Source organism: Phyllobates terribilis, unplaced genomic scaffold (assembly GCF_046119375.1).
Source record: "Phyllobates terribilis strain yellow unplaced genomic scaffold, ASM4611937v1 Scaffold_505__1_contigs__length_1300667, whole genome shotgun sequence".
NCBI lineage: Eukaryota > Metazoa > Chordata > Amphibia > Anura > Dendrobatidae > Phyllobates > Phyllobates terribilis.
The window spans coordinates 1,084,029-1,102,601 of record NW_027363265.1 but is presented as its reverse complement, the minus strand read 5'-3'; the positions used below and the strand labels follow the sequence as shown (position 1 = coordinate 1,102,601).

Below are 18,573 nucleotides of genomic sequence, written 5' to 3'. Positions count from 1 at the left end.
CATCCCCATCCCTCCGAGCCAGAAGGCCACAGCGAGGGTCAGGGATCTCCGATGCTCTCCCTAGCCGAAGCCGGAGAAGAGCCGTTTTCGTGCTCCCAGCTTCCATCTAGGCTGCCACCCTAGTGGAGCTGGAGCCTGTGTTGGTTTCTCAGCCCAAAGCTGACCGGACCTCCGACCGGGTTTATAAAAATTCCCCTTCCTAGCCCGGAGGCCAGGAATAGGGGGGGTTGCTCAGAAAGTATGATTGGCAAAGGTGCGGCGTGCTACGAAGCCAAGTCTTTCTGGGGTTCCCAGTCCCAGTAAGCTTGGACTCCCACCAGGGCGCCTACTCCTGGGGCACATTGCTCCAAAGCCCTCACACTTACCCAGCCTAGTGACTTCAATCCTGGAGGGCCATGTTTTCCATCAGATAACTCTATGAGCCACCTGGCGTACTAAGAAGTGCACCAAACCAGTGTGTAATATGCATCAATTTACTAGGGCAGCCCAAGGACAAAACTGCCTTTTCAAAAGATACTACACTTGATCTTAGCCAAAAGGCCGAGAAGCGATAACCAGAATTGGTTTCAAACTACGGAGCCACCCAAGGATCCTGAAAAGTCCATTTGTGGAGATGAGCTCCTGGACTCCCGTTAAGAAGACATGTTGTCAACCTCTAGATCCCTTACATGCCTGCACTTTTCGGCTTGCTGCTGCTGCAATCCACGCGTTTTAGATCTGCATAACTCCACCTCTTTAAACACAGCACCTTCACCCCCTGCTGTTCCCACCCGCCTCAACACCGTTGGAAGGGAGGAGAACCAATTAAGGCGGGGGGTGGGGTGGAACGAGCAGCTGTCTACCCTTAGCAGGAGGGCTCCTGATTACATACCTCTCCTGCTGCTGCTGCTGCTGGCTGTCCAGCAGCAGACTGAAGGTGGCTGCTGCTGTGCACAGGTATATAAAGGCTCAGAGCCTATTATCACATGCGCAGCCAGCGTTCCATTGCCACATTCCATCTACTGCAGGCAGGATACCTGGCTCGCTGAATGTCGCTGAGAAGCTCACAGAGACCGACATAAGCAACAGTTTAACAGAATGCCACAGACTAATCAACCAAACTTTTTGGGTTGGGTTCTCTTTTATAGTCTGCAGGCATTAAATGAAAGAAGTCAGTGTTCCAGCAGAAGGAGACAACGTTTCAGAAAAGGCATTGTAGCAAACCAAAAAAGAAATTTTAAGCGCAGCAGAGTAACCAGCGCACATACCTGTTAGCTCAGGTGAGTTTAAAAGGCTGCTGTTGATAACAAGGGCATTTGCTAAATAGATGGTGTGTGTGCAACAATATACTGAAAGGTCAATTATATTGTGCAGCTTATCTCACCACCTGTAGTTATTTAGGTGAAAGCTCCAAAATGCTTGCCTAATATGTCTGTTTATCCAAAAGGAAGTAAAAAGGGAGAGCTAGAAAGATAGCATTGCATCACATTACATGGCAATGCAATGCACAGTTGCTGAAGTTGAACCAAAATGAGCTTGTAATCTGGCTTCTGCAACTTTGAACATGAAAAATCCAATGAGGAGAAGAAAAGCAAAGCCAAAGAGTCCATCCCAAAATCCGACAAACAAGCAAAATGAACAAAAAACATTGAATTCAATTCTTTCTGATTTTAGAAACTGCATTAAAGAAGGGGTGCACCGGTCCTGGAGATACTGCAATACCAGGTCAATGCGTGGAGTGGACAGAGCAAGCTCTTTTTCCATCTCCCTGTTCTAAAAATCCATTTAATATATGGTCCCCAGATAGGGGACGTATCAGATATTAAACTGATAAGAACAGATACTACACTTGATCTTAGCCAAAAGGCCGAGAAGCGATAACCAGAATTGGTTTCAAACTACGGAGCCACCCAAGGATCCTGAAAAGTCCATTTGTGGAGATGAGCTCCTGGACTCCCGTTAAGAAGACATGTTGTCAACCTCTAGATCCCTTACATGCCTGCACTTTTCGGCTTGCTGCTGCTGCAATCCACGCGTTTTAGATCTGCATAACTCCACCTCTTTAAACACAGCACCTTCACCCCCTGCTGTTCCCACCCGCCTCAACACCGTTGGAAGGGAGGAGAACCAATTAAGGCGGGGGGTGGGGTGGAGCAAGTAGCTGTCTACCCTTAGCAGGAGGGCTCCTGATTACATACCTCTCCTGCTGCTGCTGCTGCTGGCTGTCCAGCAGCAGACTGAAGGTGGCTGCTGCTGTGCACAGGTATATAAAGGCTCAGAGCCTATTATGACACGCGCAGCCAGCGTTCCATTGCCACATTCCATCTACTGCAGGCAGGATACCTGGCTGGCTGAATGTCGCTGAGAAGCTCACAGAGACCGCCATAAGCAACAGTTTAACAGAATGCCACAGACTAATCAACCAAACTTTTTGGGTTGGGTTCTCTTTTATAGTCTGCAGGCATTAAATGAAAGAAGTCAGTGTTCCAGCAGAAGGAGACAACGTTTCAGAAAAGGCATTGTAGCAAACCAAAAAAGAAATTTTAAGCGCAGCAGAGTAACCAGCGCACATACCTGTTAGCTCAGGTGAGTTTAAAAGGCTGCTGTTGATAACAAGGGCATGTGCTAAATAGATGGTGTGTGTGCAACAATATACTGAAAGGTCAATTATATTGTGCAGCTTATCTCACCACCTGTAGTTATTTAGGTGAAAGCTCCAAAATGCTTGCCTAATATGTCTGTTTATCCAAAAGGAAGTAAAAAGGGAGAGCTAGAAAGATAGCATTGCATCACATTACATGGCAATGCAATGCACAGTTGCTGAAGTTGAACCAAAATGAGCTTGTAATCTGGCTTCTGCAACTTTGAACATGAAAAATCCAATGAGGAGAAGAAAAGCAAAGCCAAAGAGTCCATCCCAAAATCCGACAAACAAGCAAAATGAACAAAAAACATTGAATTCAATTCTTTCTGATTTTAGAAACTGCATTAAAGAAGGGGTGCACCGGTCCTGGAGATACTGCAATACCAGGTCAATGCGTGGAGTGGACAGAGCAAGCTCTTTTTCCATCTCCCTGTTCTAAAAATCCATTTAATATATGGTCCCCAGATAGGGGACGTATCAGATATTAAACTGATAAGAACAGATACTACACTTGATCTTAGCCAAAAGGCCGAGAAGCGATAACCAGAATTGGTTTCAAACTACGGAGCCACCCAAGGATCCTGAAAAGTCCATTTGTGGAGATGAGCTCCTGGACTCCCGTTAAGAAGACATGTTGTCAACCTCTAGATCCCTTACATGCCTGCACTTTTCGGCTTGCTGCTGCTGCAATCCACGCGTTTTAGATCTGCATAACTCCACCTCTTTAAACACAGCACCTTCACCCCCTGCTGTTCCCACCCGCCTCAACACCGTTGGAAGGGAGGAGAACCAATTAAGGCGGGGGGTGGGGTGGAACGAGCAGCTGTCTACCCTTAGCAGGAGGGCTCCTGATTACATACCTCTCCTGCTGCTGCTGCTGCTGGCTGTCCAGCAGCAGACTGAAGGTGGCTGCTGCTGTGCACAGGTATATAAAGGCTCAGAGCCTATTATGACACGCGCAGCCAGCGTTCCATTGCCACATTCCATCTACTGCAGGCAGGATACCTGGCTGGCTGAATGTCGCTGAGAAGCTCACAGAGACCACCATAAGCAACAGTTTAACAGAATGCCACAGACTAATCAACCAAACTTTTTGGGTTGGGTTCTCTTTTATAGTCTGCAGGCATTAAATGAAAGAAGTCAGTGTTCCAGCAGAAGGAGACAACGTTTCAGAAAAGGCATTGTAGCAAACCAAAAAAGAAATTTTAAGCGCAGCAGAGTAACCAGCGCACATACCTGTTAGCTCAGGTGAGTTTAAAAGGCGGCTGTTGATAACAAGGGCATTTGCTAAATAGATGGTGTGTGTGCAACAATATACTGAAAGGTCAATTATATTGTGCAGCTTATCTCACCACCTGTAGTTATTTAGGTGAAAGCTCCAAAATGCTTGCCTAATATGTCTGTTTATCCAAAAGGAAGTAAAAAGGGAGAGCTAGAAAGATAGCATTGCATCACATTACATGGCAATGCAATGCACAGTTGCTGAAGTTGAACCAAAATGAGCTTGTAATCTGGCTTCTGCAACTTTGAACATGAAAAATCCAATGAGGAGAAGAAAAGCAAAGCCAAAGAGTCCATCCCAAAATCCGACAAACAAGCAAAATGAACAAAAAACATTGAATTCAATTCTTTCTGATTTTAGAAACTGCATTAAAGAAGGGGTGCACCGGTCCTGGAGATACTGCAATACCAGGTCAATGCGTGGAGTGGACAGAGCAAGCTCTTTTTCCATCTCCCTGTTCTAAAAATCCATTTAATATATGGTCCCCAGATAGGGGACGTATCAGATATTAAACTGATAAGAACAGATACTACACTTGATCTTAGCCAAAAGGCCGAGAAGCGATAACCAGAATTGGTTTCAAACTACGGAGCCACCCAAGGATCCTGAAAAGTCCATTTGTGGAGATGAGCTCCTGGACTCCCGTTAAGAAGACATGTTGTCAACCTCTAGATCCCTTACATGCCTGCACTTTTCGGCTTGCTGCTGCTGCAATCCACGCGTTTTAGATCTGCATAACTCCACCTCTTTAAACACAGCACCTTCACCCCCTGCTGTTCCCACCCGCCTCAACACCGTTGGAAGGGAGGAGAACCAATTAAGGCGGGGGGTGGGGTGGAACGAGCAGCTGTCTACCCTTAGCAGGAGGGCTCCTGATTACATACCTCTCCTGCTGCTGCTGCTGCTGGCTGTCCAGCAGCAGACTGAAGGTGGCTGCTGCTGTGCACAGGTATATAAAGGCTCAGAGCCTATTATGACACGCGCAGCCAGCGTTCCATTGCCACATTCCATCTACTGCAGGCAGGATACCTGGCTGGCTGAATGTCGCTGAGAAGCTCACAGAGACCGCCATAAGCAACAGTTTAACAGAATGCCACAGACTAATCAACCAAACTTTTTGGGTTGGGTTCTCTTTTATAGTCTGCAGGCATTAAATGAAAGAAGTCAGTGTTCCAGCAGAAGGAGACAACGTTTCAGAAAAGGCATTGTAGCAAACCAAAAAAGAAATTTTAAGCGCAGCAGAGTAACCAGCGCACATACCTGTTAGCTCAGGTGAGTTTAAAAGGCTGCTGTTGATAACAAGGGCATTTGCTAAATAGATGGTGTGTGTGCAACAATATACTGAAAGGTCAATTATATTGTGCAGCTTATCTCACCACCTGTAGTTATTTAGGTGAAAGCTCCAAAATGCTTGCCTAATATGTCTGTTTATCCAAAAGGAAGTAAAAAGGGAGAGCTAGAAAGATAGCATTGCATCACATTACATGGCAATGCAATGCACAGTTGCTGAAGTTGAACCAAAATGAGCTTGTAATCTGGCTTCTGCAACTTTGAACATGAAAAATCCAATGAGGAGAAGAAAAGCAAAGCCAAAGAGTCCATCCCAAAATCCGACAAACAAGCAAAATGAACAAAAAACATTGAATTCAATTCTTTCTGATTTTAGAAACTGCATTACAGAAGGGGTGCACCGGTCCTGGAGATACTGCAATACCAGGTCAATGCGTGGAGTGGACAGAGCAAGCTCTTTTTCCATCTCCCTGTTCTAAAAATCCATTTAATATATGGTCCCCAGATAGGGGACGTATCAGATATTAAACTGATAAGAACAGATACTACACTTGATCTTAGCCAAAAGGCCGAGAAGCGATAACCAGAATTGGTTTCAAACTACGGAGCCACCCAAGGATCCTGAAAAGTCCATTTGTGGAGATGAGCTCCTGGACTCCCGTTAAGAAGACATGTTGTCAACCTCTAGATCCCTTACATGCCTGCACTTTTCGGCTTGCTGCTGCTGCAATCCACGCGTTTTAGATCTGCATAACTTCACCTCTTTAAACACAGCACCTTCACCCCCTGCTGTTCCCACCCGCCTCAACACCGTTGGAAGGGAGGAGAACCAATTAAGGTGGGGGGTGGGGTGGAACGAGCAGCTGTCTACCCTTAGCAGGAGGGCTCCTGATTACATACCTCTCCTGCTGCTGCTGGCTGTCCAGCAGCAGACTGAAGGTGGCTGCTGCTGTGCACAGGTATATAAAGGCTCAGAGCCTATTATGACACGCGCAGCCAGCGTTCCATTGCCACATTCCATCTACTGCAGGCAGGATACCTGGCTGGCTGAATGTCGCTGAGAAGCTCACAGAGACCGCCATAAGCAACAGTTTAACAGAATGCCACAGACTAATCAACCAAACTTTTTGGGTTGGGTTCTCTTTTATAGTCTGCAGGCATTAAATGAAAGAAGTCAGTGTTCCAGCAGAAGGAGACAACGTTTCAGAAAAGGCATTGTAGCAAACCAAAAAAGAAATTTTAAGCGCAGCAGAGTAACCAGCGCACATACCTGTTAGCTCAGGTGAGTTTAAAAGGCTGCTGTTGATAACAAGGGCATTTGCTAAATAGATGGTGTGTGTGCAACAATATACTGAAAGGTCAATTATATTGTGCAGCTTATCTCACCACCTGTAGTTATTTAGGTGAAAGCTCCAAAATGCTTGCCTAATATGTCTGTTTATCCAAAAGGAAGTAAAAAGGGAGAGCTAGAAAGATAGCATTGCATCACATTACATGGCAATGCAATGCACAGTTGCTGAAGTTGAACCAAAATGAGCTTGTAATCTGGCTTCTGCAACTTTGAACATGAAGAATCCAATGAGGAGAAGAAAAGCAAAGCCAAAGAGTCCATCCCAAAATCCGACAAACAAGCAAAATGAACAAAAAACATTGAATTCAATTCTTTCTGATTTTAGAAACTGCATTAAAGAAGGGGTGCACCGGTCCTGGAGATACTGCAATACCAGGTCAATGCGTGGAGTGGACAGAGCAAGCTCTTTTTCCATCTCCCTGTTCTAAAAATCCATTTAATATATGGTCCCCAGATAGGGGACGTATCAGATATTAAACTGATAAGAACAGATACTACACTTGATCTTAGCCAAAAGGCCGAGAAGCGATAACCAGAATTGGTTTCAAACTACGGAGCCACCCAAGGATCCTGAAAAGTCCATTTGTGGAGATGAGCTCCTGGACTCCCGTTAAGAAGACATGTTGTCAACCTCTAGATCCCTTACATGCCTGCACTTTTCGGCTTGCTGCTGCTGCAATCCACGCGTTTTAGATCTGCATAACTCCACCTCTTTAAACACAGCACCTTCACCCCCTGCTGTTCCCACCCGCCTCAACACCGTTGGAAGGGAGGAGAACCAATTAAGGCGGGGGGTGGGGTGGAACGAGCAGCTGTCTACCCTTAGCAGGAGGGCTCCTGATTACATACCTCTCCTGCTGCTGCTGCTGCTGGCTGTCCAGCAGCAGACTGAAGGTGGCTGCTGCTGTGCACAGGTATATAAAGGCTCAGAGCCTATTATGACACGCGCAGCCAGCGTTCCATTGCCACATTCCATCTACTGCAGGCAGGATACCTGGCTGGCTGAATGTCGCTGAGAAGCTCACAGAGACCGCCATAAGCAACAGTTTAACAGAATGCCACAGACTAATCAACCAAACTTTTTGGGTTGGGTTCTCTTTTATAGTCTGCAGGCATTAAATGAAAGAAGTCAGTGTTCCAGCAGAAGGAGACAACGTTTCAGAAAAGGCATTGTAGCAAACCAAAAAAGAAATTTTAAGCGCAGCAGAGTAACCAGCGCACATACCTGTTAGCTCAGGTGAGTTTAAAAGGCTGCTGTTGATAACAAGGGCATTTGCTAAATAGATGGTGTGTGTGCAACAATATACTGAAAGGTCAATTATATTGTGCAGCTTATCTCACCACCTGTAGTTATTTAGGTGAAAGCTCCAAAATGCTTGCCTAATATGTCTGTTTATCCAAAAGGAAGTAAAAAGGGAGAGCTAGAAAGATAGCATTGCATCACATTACATGGCAATGCAATGCACAGTTGCTGAAGTTGAACCAAAATGAGCTTGTAATCTGGCTTCTGCAACTTTGAACATGAAAAATCCAATGAGGAGAAGAAAAGCAAAGCCAAAGAGTCCATCCCAAAATCCGACAAACAAGCAAAATGAACAAAAAACATTGAATTCAATTCTTTCTGATTTTAGAAACTGCATTAAAGAAGGGGTGCACCGGTCCTGGAGATACTGCAATACCAGGTCAATGCGTGGAGTGGACAGAGCAAGCTCTTTTTCCATCTCCCTGTTCTAAAAATCCATTTAATATATGGTCCCCAGATAGGGGACGTATCAGATATTAAACTGATAAGAACAGATTTTTTTTGATTGAATATATCTTTTATTAGCACAAAAAATAAGTTAACAGACAGTGTACAGTGCCGCAGCCCAGTACACACAGAATTCTACATCATATTTACATAGCATGAGGATACGACGCACTAACTAGACACATCACACCCCTATGCTACACAAAACACTTAATCTGAAAGAAAAAGCATGTCAATCAATACAGTACGACGAACCGTGATAAGGGATGGGGATTGGGAAAAAGGGGATGGGGAGGGGAAAATCACAGGCCCGAAGCTTTATTGAAAGACAAGACACATAAGGGGAGAGGGGGAGGAGGGGTTTAGTCCTCGTCCTCGTCCTCCGGACCGTCCATGATGGAATAGTCTCTGAGCAGGCTGTGGATCAGCCTGCGGCAGTCCTGGATGGACATCCTCTCCCTCCTCAAGATGAGCCGGTTCCTGGCGACCCAAACGGCATCCTTGAAGCAGTTCATAAGGCGCCAAGCCTCCTGGATGGCTCCGACGGTATGAACCCCAGGGAAGAGTCCGTAAAGCACAGAATGGTGCGATAGGCTCGCCCTGGGGACAGAGTTCCTCAGGTCGTCCTCAAGTGCAGTCAATAGGCGCTGTGCAAATCCGCAGTCCCAAAAAGTGTGCAAAGATGTTTCCTCCACGAAGGGGCACCTTGGGCAGTACCGGGTCTTGCACAGGTTCCGGGCATGCATGAATGACCGGACGGGCAGTCCGCCCTGAATCGCCATCCACGACAAGTCCTTGTGCCCGTTGGTCAGCCTGTCAGACGACACATTTGTCCACACAGTCTCCAGCGTGTCCTGGTGAAGTCCTATGATGTTCTCCACGTCATCCTTGGCTCTGATTAGCTTGTGGATAGTTTTGGGCTTCCACAAGTCGGGCTTGAGTCCCTCCAGTTGATGCTCCCCCACAAATCGAGCGACGTCTCCGTAGAACCATGGCGTCGTCCAGTTGTAGGGGAAGGAGCTGTCCCACTTGTCCCAGCCGAGTCGCCTCCAAAGAGGAAGCAGGAAGAAGCGAGACATGGACCTGCCCGCGGAGCCATTCTTGACTTGCAAAGTCCGGCGGACACAATCACACACAAAAGAGGATCGCAGGAGGGTGGGGATATCTGGAACGCCCTTCCCACCCTTGCGAGGCTCCTTGTACATGACGGCCCGCCTGACTCTGTCCATCTTGGATCCCCAGACAAAGTGAAACACTGTCCTGGTAATGGCCCTGCACACAGTGACGTGTGGGGGCCAGGCCTGCGCCGTGTACTGCAAGACGGGCAGGACCTCATTACGCAGGACGAGTGCCTTACCCTCACAAGTGAGGTGTCTGAGGCTCCAGAGTCCGATCCGTTGCTTCACCTTGGCCAAGCGTTCTTGCCAGGACTTGAGGGCTGCTCCTTCCTTCCCGAACCAGACTCCCAGCACCTTGAGGAAATCCGGTTGAATGTTGAAGGGGAAGGGGGCGGAGGAGGCCGGCTGCCAAACCCCGAAGAGCATGGCTTCCGACTTCCTGCAGTTGACTTTGGCCCCTGAAGCCCGGCCGAACCTCTCACACGTCTGGACGAGGGCGTCGACTGAACCACGATCAGCGCAGAAGACGGTGACGTCGTCCATGTAGAGCGAGCACTTGACGTCGTGTCGTCCCGGACCCGGTGCGGTGATCCCTCTGATCTCTCCATTCTGCCGGATAGCCTCTGCGAAGAGTTCTATAACACAAACAAAAAGAAGAGGTGATAGAGGGCAGCCTTGTCTGACCCCAGAGAGGACAGGGAAGGGGTCAGTCTTCCAGCCGTTCACCAACACCGAGCTGTGGATATCAAAATACATCAGACGGACATACGAACAAAACATGTTACCCAAACCTAACCGGTGCAGAGCTCGGCCCATGAACTCGTGGGAAACCCGGTCGAAGGCCTTCTCCTGATCCAAGGAGACCAGGGCCGCGTGTGCGCGGCGGACCTTGATGTACTCGACCGTGTCCCGCACGAGAGCGAGGCTGTCTGCGATGCGACGTCCAGGGATGCCGCAGGTCTGGTCCGGGTGGATGATCCGTCCGATGACCGTCTTAAGTCGTGTCGCCATCGTCTTGGCCAGGATCTTGTAGTCCACGTTGAGCAGAGTGATGGGACGCCAATTCCTCAGGTCGCACCTCTCTCCCTTCCGCTTGTACAGGATCGTGACCATTCCTTCCCTCAAAGATGGAGGCATTCTACCCTCCACCACCATCTCCTCGTACAGGTCCAACAGGTCCGGACAGATGAGGTCTCCCAGCGCTACATAGAGCTCCGCTGGAAGACCATCACTGCCCGGGGTCCTGCCGGTCCTAAAGGATTTAGCGGCAGAGAGCAATTCGCCCACCATCAGAGGTTTGTCCAAGGCTGCCGTGCCTGCAGGATCAAGATGGTTAGTGATACCTGACAGGAACTTATCAGCAGCGTCGGGGTCGGTAGTCTTGTGGGAGTAGAGTTCGCTGTAGAAGTCGCTGACGACCCTCATCACGTCCTCCTTCCCACGTCGCATGTTTCCGCTCTCGTCTCGCAGCTCGTTCAGGGGCGTGTGACCGGCATGAAGTTTCCTGAAAAAGAATGAGTTACATTTCTCACCCTTCTCCAGATTCTCCACTTTGGAACGGAAGATGATTCGCTTGGACTCCTCCTCAAAGTGCCTTTTCAGGCTCTTCTTGGTCTCCTCCAGCTCCTCCCTCACGTCCCAGCCGCAGTGAAGAAGGTCCTGCAGCGACCGCAGCTCGCGCTGCAGCCCTCTGAAGTCCCTCCTCTTCTCACACGCCTGTTGTCGACCCTTGGCCTGAAAGAAACAGCGAAACTCAAGTTTAACATATTCCCACCAATCAGAGACTGTTTGGAAGCTACCCTTGTAGGACTGCCACATTGCGTAGGCTGCTCTCAGCTCCTCCACGACTTCATTCTGAGCCAGCAGAGCACAATTCAGCCAGGAGCCGGGGCCGGACGGAAAACCGTCGCCGAGGACACCTTGTAAGTGAATGGCTCTGTGGTCGGAGAAGAAGCAGGAGACCATCGAGTGCCTACTCTGCCTGACTGCCCGAGAGGTGAACACAAAGTCAATCCTGGAGTGGAGTGAGCCATCGGGTCGGCTCCACGAATAGTTCGTGGAGCAACTCCCCATGGAGCCCACCACGTCCTGAAGAGAGGCCTCGGTTACCATCTCGATGAGCAGCTTGGACGTGATGTCCAAATTGGCAGATGTGCCAGAACTACGACCGTCCTCCTCGATGGGGCAGTTGAAATCCCCGGCCATCACTAAGGTCCTGGTGGTGGCAAGCTGAAGCCGCAGGGTCTGGAAAAGCTCCAAACGCTCATTCTTCAGTGGGGACGCATACACGTTGATGAACCTGACAGGTTCTCCTGCCCAGTTGCCATCTACAACAAGAGCCCTGCCGCAGATGAGCTCCTGGACGGACTCAAGCGTGAATGCGCCCCCCCTGATCAGAATTGCGACCCCCGCAGACTTGCAGTCACCCCCACCGGACCAGTAGGATGGACCGTGGGACCACTCCCTGGCCAGATGTTTGAAGGACCTAGAGGAGGGAAGGGAACATTCCTGCAACATATAAACATCACACAACTGGGAAGTAAGGAAGGCATAAATACTACACTTGATCTTAGCCAAAAGGCCGAGAAGCGATAACCAGAATTGGTTTCAAACTACGGAGCCACCCAAGGATCCTGAAAAGTCCATTTGTGGAGATGAGCTCCTGGACTCCCGTTAAGAAGACATGTTGTCAACCTCTAGATCCCTTACATGCCTGCACTTTTCGGCTTGCTGCTGCTGCAATCCACGCGTTTTAGATCTGCATAACTCCACCTCTTTAAACACAGCACCTTCACCCCCTGCTGTTCCCACCCGCCTCAACACCGTTGGAAGGGAGGAGAACCAATTAAGGCGGGGGGTGGGGTGGAACGAGCAGCTGTCTACCCTTAGCAGGAGGGCTCCTGATTACATACCTCTCCTGCTGCTGCTGCTGCTGGCTGTCCAGCAGCAGACTGAAGGTGGCTGCTGCTGTGCACAGGTATATAAAGGCTCAGAGCCTATTATGACACGCGCAGCCAGCGTTCCATTGCCACATTCCATCTACTGCAGGCAGGATACCTGGCTGGCTGAATGTCGCTGAGAAGCTCACAGAGACCGCCATAAGCAACAGTTTAACAGAATGCCACAGACTAATCAACCAAACTTTTTGGGTTGGGTTCTCTTTTATAGTCTGCAGGCATTAAATGAAAGAAGTCAGTGTTCCAGCAGAAGGAGACAACGTTTCAGAAAAGGCATTGTAGCAAACCAAAAAAGAAATTTTAAGCGCAGCAGAGTAACCAGCGCACATACCTGTTAGCTCAGGTGAGTTTAAAAGGCTGCTGTTGATAACAAGGGCATTTGCTAAATAGATGGTGTGTGTGCAACAATATACTGAAAGGTCAATTATATTGTGCAGCTTATCTCACCACCTGTAGTTATTTAGGTGAAAGCTCCAAAATGCTTGCCTAATATGTCTGTTTATCCAAAAGGAAGTAAAAAGGGAGAGCTAGAAAGATAGCATTGCATCACATTACATGGCAATGCAATGCACAGTTGCTGAAGTTGAATCAAAATGAGCTTGTAATCTGGCTTCTGCAACTTTGAACATGAAAAATCCAATGAGGAGAAGAAAAGCAAAGCCAAAGAGTCCATCCCAAAATCCGACAAACAAGCAAAATGAACAAAAAACATTGAATTCAATTCTTTCTGATTTTAGAAACTGCATTAAAGAAGGGGTGCACCGGTCCTGGAGATACTGCAATACCAGGTCAATGCGTGGAGTGGACAGAGCAAGCTCTTTTTCCATCTCCCTGTTCTAAAAATCCATTTAATATATGGTCCCCAGATAGGGGACGTATCAGATATTAAACTGATAAGAACAGATACTACACTTGATCTTAGCCAAAAGGCCGAGAAGCGATAACCAGAATTGGTTTCAAACTACGGAGCCACCCAAGGATCCTGAAAAGTCCATTTGTGGAGATGAGCTCCTGGACTCCCGTTAAGAAGACATGTTGTCAACCTCTAGATCCCTTACATGCCTGCACTTTTCGGCTTGCTGCTGCTGCAATCCACGCGTTTTAGATCTGCATAACTCCACCTCTTTAAACACAGCACCTTCACCCCCTGCTGTTCCCACCCGCCTCAACACCGTTGGAAGGGAGGAGAACCAATTAAGGCGGGGGGTGGGGTGGAACGAGCAGCTGTCTACCCTTAGCAGGAGGGCTCCTGATTACATACCTCTCCTGCTGCTGCTGCTGCTGGCTGTCCAGCAGCAGACTGAAGGTGGCTGCTGCTGTGCACAGGTATATAAAGGCTCAGAGCCTATTATGACACGCGCAGCCAGCGTTCCATTGCCACATTCCATCTACTGCAGGCAGGATACCTGGCTGGCTGAATGTCGCTGAGAAGCTCACAGAGACCACCATAAGCAACAGTTTAACAGAATGCCACAGACTAATCAACCAAACTTTTTGGGTTGGGTTCTCTTTTATAGTCTGCAGGCATTAAATGAAAGAAGTCAGTGTTCCAGCAGAAGGAGACAACGTTTCAGAAAAGGCATTGTAGCAAACCAAAAAAGAAATTTTAAGCGCAGCAGAGTAACCAGCGCACATACCTGTTAGCTCAGGTGAGTTTAAAAGGCTGCTGTTGATAACAAGGGCATTTGCTAAATAGATGGTGTGTGTGCAACAATATACTGAAAGGTCAATTATATTGTGCAGCTTATCTCACCACCTGTAGTTATTTAGGTGAAAGCTCCAAAATGCTTGCCTAATATGTCTGTTTATCCAAAAGGAAGTAAAAAGGGAGAGCTAGAAAGATAGCATTGCATCACATTACATGGCAATGCAATGCACAGTTGCTGAAGTTGAACCAAAATGAGCTTGTAATCTGGCTTCTGCAACTTTGAACATGAAAAATCCAATGAGGAGAAGAAAAGCAAAGCCAAAGAGTCCATCCCAAAATCCGACAAACAAGCAAAATGAACAAAAAACATTGAATTCAATTCTTTCTGATTTTAGAAACTGCATTAAAGAAGGGGTGCACCGGTCCTGGAGATACTGCAATACCAGGTCAATGCGTGGAGTGGACAGAGCAAGCTCTTTTTCCATCTCCCTGTTCTAAAAATCCATTTAATATATGGTCCCCAGATAGGGGACGTATCAGATATTAAACTGATAAGAACAGATACTACACTTGATCTTAGCCAAAAGGCCGAGAAGCGATAACCAGAATTGGTTTCAAACTACGGAGCCACCCAAGGATCCTGAAAAGTCCATTTGTGGAGATGAGCTCCTGGACTCCCGTTAAGAAGACATGTTGTCAACCTCTAGATCCCTTACATGCCTGCACTTTTCGGCTTGCTGCTGCTGCAATCCACGCGTTTTAGATCTGCATAACTCCACCTCTTTAAACACAGCACCTTCACCCCCTGCTGTTCCCACCCGCCTCAACACCGTTGGAAGGGAGGAGAACCAATTAAGGCGGGGGGTGGGGTGGAACGAGCAGCTGTCTACCCTTAGCAGGAGGGCTCCTGATTACATACCTCTCCTGCTGCTGCTGCTGCTGGCTGTCCAGCAGCAGACTGAAGGTGGCTGCTGCTGTGCACAGGTATATAAAGGCTCAGAGCCTATTATGACACGCGCAGCCAGCGTTCCATTGCCACATTCCATCTACTGCAGGCAGGATACCTGGCTGGCTGAATGTCGCTGAGAAGCTCACAGAGACCGCCATAAGCAACAGTTTAACAGAATGCCACAGACTAATCAACCAAACTTTTTGGGTTGGGTTCTCTTTTATAGTCTGCAGGCATTAAATGAAAGAAGTCAGTGTTCCAGCAGAAGGAGACAACGTTTCAGAAAAGGCATTGTAGCAAACCAAAAAAGAAATTTTAAGCGCAGCAGAGTAACCAGCGCACATACCTGTTAGCTCAGGTGAGTTTAAAAGGCTGCTGTTGATAACAAGGGCATTTGCTAAATAGATGGTGTGTGTGCAACAATATACTGAAAGGTCAATTATATTGTGCAGCTTATCTCACCACCTGTAGTTATTTAGGTGAAAGCTCCAAAATGCTTGCCTAATATGTCTGTTTATCCAAAAGGAAGTAAAAAGGGAGAGCTAGAAAGATAGCATTGCATCACATTACATGGCAATGCAATGCACAGTTGCTGAAGTTGAACCAAAATGAGCTTGTAATCTGGCTTCTGCAACTTTGAACATGAAAAATCCAATGAGGAGAAGAAAAGCAAAGCCAAAGAGTCCATCCCAAAATCCGACAAACAAGCAAAATGAACAAAAAACATTGAATTCAATTCTTTCTGATTTTAGAAACTGCATTAAAGAAGGGGTGCACCGGTCCTGGAGATACTGCAATACCAGGTCAATGCGTGGAGTGGACAGAGCAAGCTCTTTTTCCATCTCCCTGTTCTAAAAATCCATTTAATATATGGTCCCCAGATAGGGGACGTATCAGATATTAAACTGATAAGAACAGATACTACACTTGATCTTAGCCAAAAGGCCGAGAAGCGATAACCAGAATTGGTTTCAAACTACGGAGCCACCCAAGGATCCTGAAAAGTCCATTTGTGGAGATGAGCTCCTGGACTCCCGTTAAGAAGACATGTTGTCAACCTCTAGATCCCTTACATGCCTGCACTTTTCGGCTTGCTGCTGCTGCAATCCACGCGTTTTAGATCTGCATAACTCCACCTCTTTAAACACAGCACCTTCACCCCCTGCTGTTCCCACCCACCTCAACACCGTTGGAAGGGAGGAGAACCAATTAAGGCGGGGGGTGGGGTGGAACGAGCAGCTGTCTACCCTTAGCAGTAGGGCTCCTGATTACATACCTCTCCTGCTGCTGCTGCTGCTGCTGGCTGTCCAGCAGCAGACTGAAGGTGGCTGCTGCTGTGCACAGGTATATAAAGGCTCAGAGCCTATTATGACACGCGCAGCCAGCGTTCCATTGCCACATTCCATCTACTGCAGGCAGGATACCTGGCTGGCTGAATGTCGCTGAGAAGCTCACAGAGACCGCCATAAGCAACAGTTTAACAGAATGCCACAGACTAATCAACCAAACTTTTTGGGTTGGGTTCTCTTTTATAGTCTGCAGGCATTAAATGAAAGAAGTCAGTGTTCCAGCAGAAGGAGACAACGTTTCAGAAAAGGCATTGTAGCAAACCAAAAAATAAATTTTAAGCGCAGCAGAGTAACCAGCGCACATACCTGTTAGCTCAGGTGAGTTTAAAAGGCTGCTGTTGATAACAAGGGCATTTGCTAAATAGATGGTGTGTGTGCAACAATATACTGAAAGGTCAATTATATTGTGCAGCTTATCTCACCACCTGTAGTTATTTAGGTGAAAGCTCCAAAATGCTTGCCTAATATGTCTGTTTATCCAAAAGGAAGTAAAAAGGGAGAGCTAGAAAGATAGCATTGCATCACATTACATGGCAATGCAATGCACAGTTGCTGAAGTTGAACCAAAATGAGCTTGTAATCTGGCTTCTGCAACTTTGAACATGAAAAATCCAATGAGGAGAAGAAAAGCAAAGCCAAAGAGTCCATCCCAAAATCCGACAAACAAGCAAAATGAACAAAAAACATTGAATTCAATTCTTTCTGATTTTAGAAACTGCATTAAAGAAGGGGTGCACCGGTCCTGGAGATACTGCAATACCAGGTCAATGCGTGGAGTGGACAGAGCAAGCTCTTTTTCCATCTCCCTGTTCTAAAAATCCATTTAATATATGGTCCCCAGATAGGGGACGTATCAGATATTAAACTGATAAGAACAGATACTACACTTGATCTTAGCCAAAAGGCCGAGAAGCGATAACCAGAATTGGTTTCAAACTACGGAGCCACCCAAGGATCCTGAAAAGTCCATTTGTGGAGATGAGCTCCTGGACTCCCGTTAAGAAGACATGTTGTCAACCTCTAGATCCCTTACATGCCTGCACTTTTCGGCTTGCTGCTGCTGCAATCCACGCGTTTTAGATCTGCATAACTCCACCTCTTTAAACACAGCACCTTCACCCCCTGCTGTTCCCACCCGCCTCAACACCGTTGGAAGGGAGGAGAACCAATTAAGGCGGGGGGTGGGGTGGAACGAGCAGCTGTCTACCCTTAGCAGGAGGGCTCCTGATTACATACCTCTCCTGCTGCTGCTGCTGCTGCTGGCTGTCCAGCAGCAGACTGAAGGTGGCTGCTGATGTGCACAGGTATATAAAGGCTCAGAGCCTATTATGACACGCGCAGCCAGCGTTCCATTGCCACATTCCATCTACTGCAGGCAGGATACCTGGCTGGCTGAATGTCGCTGAGAAGCTCACAGAGACCGCCATAAGCAACAGTTTAACAGAATGCCACAGACTAATCAACCAAACTTTTTGGGTTGGGTTCTCTTTTATAGTCTGCAGGCATTAAATGAAAGAAGTCAGTGTTCCAGCAGAAGGAGACAACGTTTCAGAAAAGGCATTGTAGCAAACCAAAAAAGAAATTTTAAGCGCAGCAGAGTAACCAGCGCACATACCTGTTAGCTCAGGTGAGTTTAAAAGGCTGCTGTTGATAACAAGGGCATTTGCTAAATAGATGGTGTGTGTGCAACAATATACTGAAAGGTCAATTATATTGTGCAGCTTATCTCACCACCTGTAGTTATTTAGGTGAAAGCTCCAAAATGCTTGCCTAATATGTCTGTTTATCCAAAAGGAAGTAAAAAGGGAGAGCTAGAAAGATAGCATTGCATCACATTACATGGCAATGCAATGCACAGTTGCTGAAGTTGAACCAAAATGAGCTTGTAATCTGGCTTCTGCAACTTTAAACATGAAAAATCCAATGAGGAGAAGAAAAGCAAAGCCAAAGAGTCCATCCCAAAATCCGACAAACAAGCAAAATGAACAAAAAACATTGAATTCAATTCTTTCTGATTTTAGAAACTGCATTAAAGAAGGGGTGCACCGGTCCTGGAGATACTGCAATACCAGGTCAATGCGTGGAGTGGACAGAGCAAGCTCTTTTTCCATCTCCCTGTTCTAAAAATCCATTTAATATATGGTCCCCAGATAGGGGACGTATCAGATATTAAACTGATAAGAACAGATACTACACTTGATCTTAGCCAAAAGGCCGAGAAGCGATAACCAGAATTGGTTTCAAACTACGGAGCCA

General features: G+C 47.3%; 11 non-coding genes and 2 pseudogenes across 11 annotated transcripts; all 13 read right to left on the bottom strand.

Annotated features, from left to right (window-relative positions):
- Nucleotides 1–436: 436 nt before the first annotated feature.
- Nucleotides 437–552, bottom strand: LOC141231487 (U2 spliceosomal RNA; annotated as a pseudogene).
- A 1,115-nt stretch (nt 553–1,667) lies between these two features.
- Nucleotides 1,668–1,858, bottom strand: LOC141231198 (U2 spliceosomal RNA). Its single transcript, XR_012297607.1, has one exon. It is a non-coding gene; the product is annotated as a U2 spliceosomal RNA (small nuclear RNA).
- A 1,115-nt stretch (nt 1,859–2,973) lies between these two features.
- On the bottom strand, nt 2,974–3,164 carry LOC141231197 (U2 spliceosomal RNA). Its single transcript, XR_012297606.1, has one exon. It is a non-coding gene; the product is annotated as a U2 spliceosomal RNA (small nuclear RNA).
- A 1,115-nt stretch (nt 3,165–4,279) lies between these two features.
- Nucleotides 4,280–4,470, bottom strand: LOC141231196 (U2 spliceosomal RNA). The gene has a single exon (XR_012297605.1). It is a non-coding gene; the product is annotated as a U2 spliceosomal RNA (small nuclear RNA).
- A 1,115-nt stretch (nt 4,471–5,585) lies between these two features.
- On the bottom strand, nt 5,586–5,776 carry LOC141231195 (U2 spliceosomal RNA). Its single transcript, XR_012297604.1, has one exon. It is a non-coding gene; the product is annotated as a U2 spliceosomal RNA (small nuclear RNA).
- A 1,109-nt stretch (nt 5,777–6,885) lies between these two features.
- On the bottom strand, nt 6,886–7,076 carry LOC141231194 (U2 spliceosomal RNA). Its single transcript, XR_012297603.1, has one exon. It is a non-coding gene; the product is annotated as a U2 spliceosomal RNA (small nuclear RNA).
- A 1,115-nt stretch (nt 7,077–8,191) lies between these two features.
- On the bottom strand, nt 8,192–8,386 carry LOC141231402 (U2 spliceosomal RNA). Its single transcript, XR_012297812.1, has one exon. It is a non-coding gene; the product is annotated as a U2 spliceosomal RNA (small nuclear RNA).
- Nucleotides 8,387–11,830: 3,444 nt separating this feature from the next.
- On the bottom strand, nt 11,831–12,007 carry LOC141230975 (U2 spliceosomal RNA; annotated as a pseudogene).
- A 1,115-nt stretch (nt 12,008–13,122) lies between these two features.
- LOC141231193 (U2 spliceosomal RNA) lies at nt 13,123–13,313 on the bottom strand. Its single transcript, XR_012297602.1, has one exon. It is a non-coding gene; the product is annotated as a U2 spliceosomal RNA (small nuclear RNA).
- Nucleotides 13,314–14,428: 1,115 nt separating this feature from the next.
- On the bottom strand, nt 14,429–14,619 carry LOC141231192 (U2 spliceosomal RNA). The gene has a single exon (XR_012297601.1). It is a non-coding gene; the product is annotated as a U2 spliceosomal RNA (small nuclear RNA).
- A 1,115-nt stretch (nt 14,620–15,734) lies between these two features.
- On the bottom strand, nt 15,735–15,925 carry LOC141231190 (U2 spliceosomal RNA). The gene has a single exon (XR_012297599.1). It is a non-coding gene; the product is annotated as a U2 spliceosomal RNA (small nuclear RNA).
- Nucleotides 15,926–17,043: 1,118 nt separating this feature from the next.
- Nucleotides 17,044–17,234, bottom strand: LOC141231189 (U2 spliceosomal RNA). Its single transcript, XR_012297598.1, has one exon. It is a non-coding gene; the product is annotated as a U2 spliceosomal RNA (small nuclear RNA).
- A 1,118-nt stretch (nt 17,235–18,352) lies between these two features.
- On the bottom strand, nt 18,353–18,543 carry LOC141231188 (U2 spliceosomal RNA). The gene has a single exon (XR_012297597.1). It is a non-coding gene; the product is annotated as a U2 spliceosomal RNA (small nuclear RNA).
- Between the last annotated feature and the right edge of the window lie 30 nt (nt 18,544–18,573).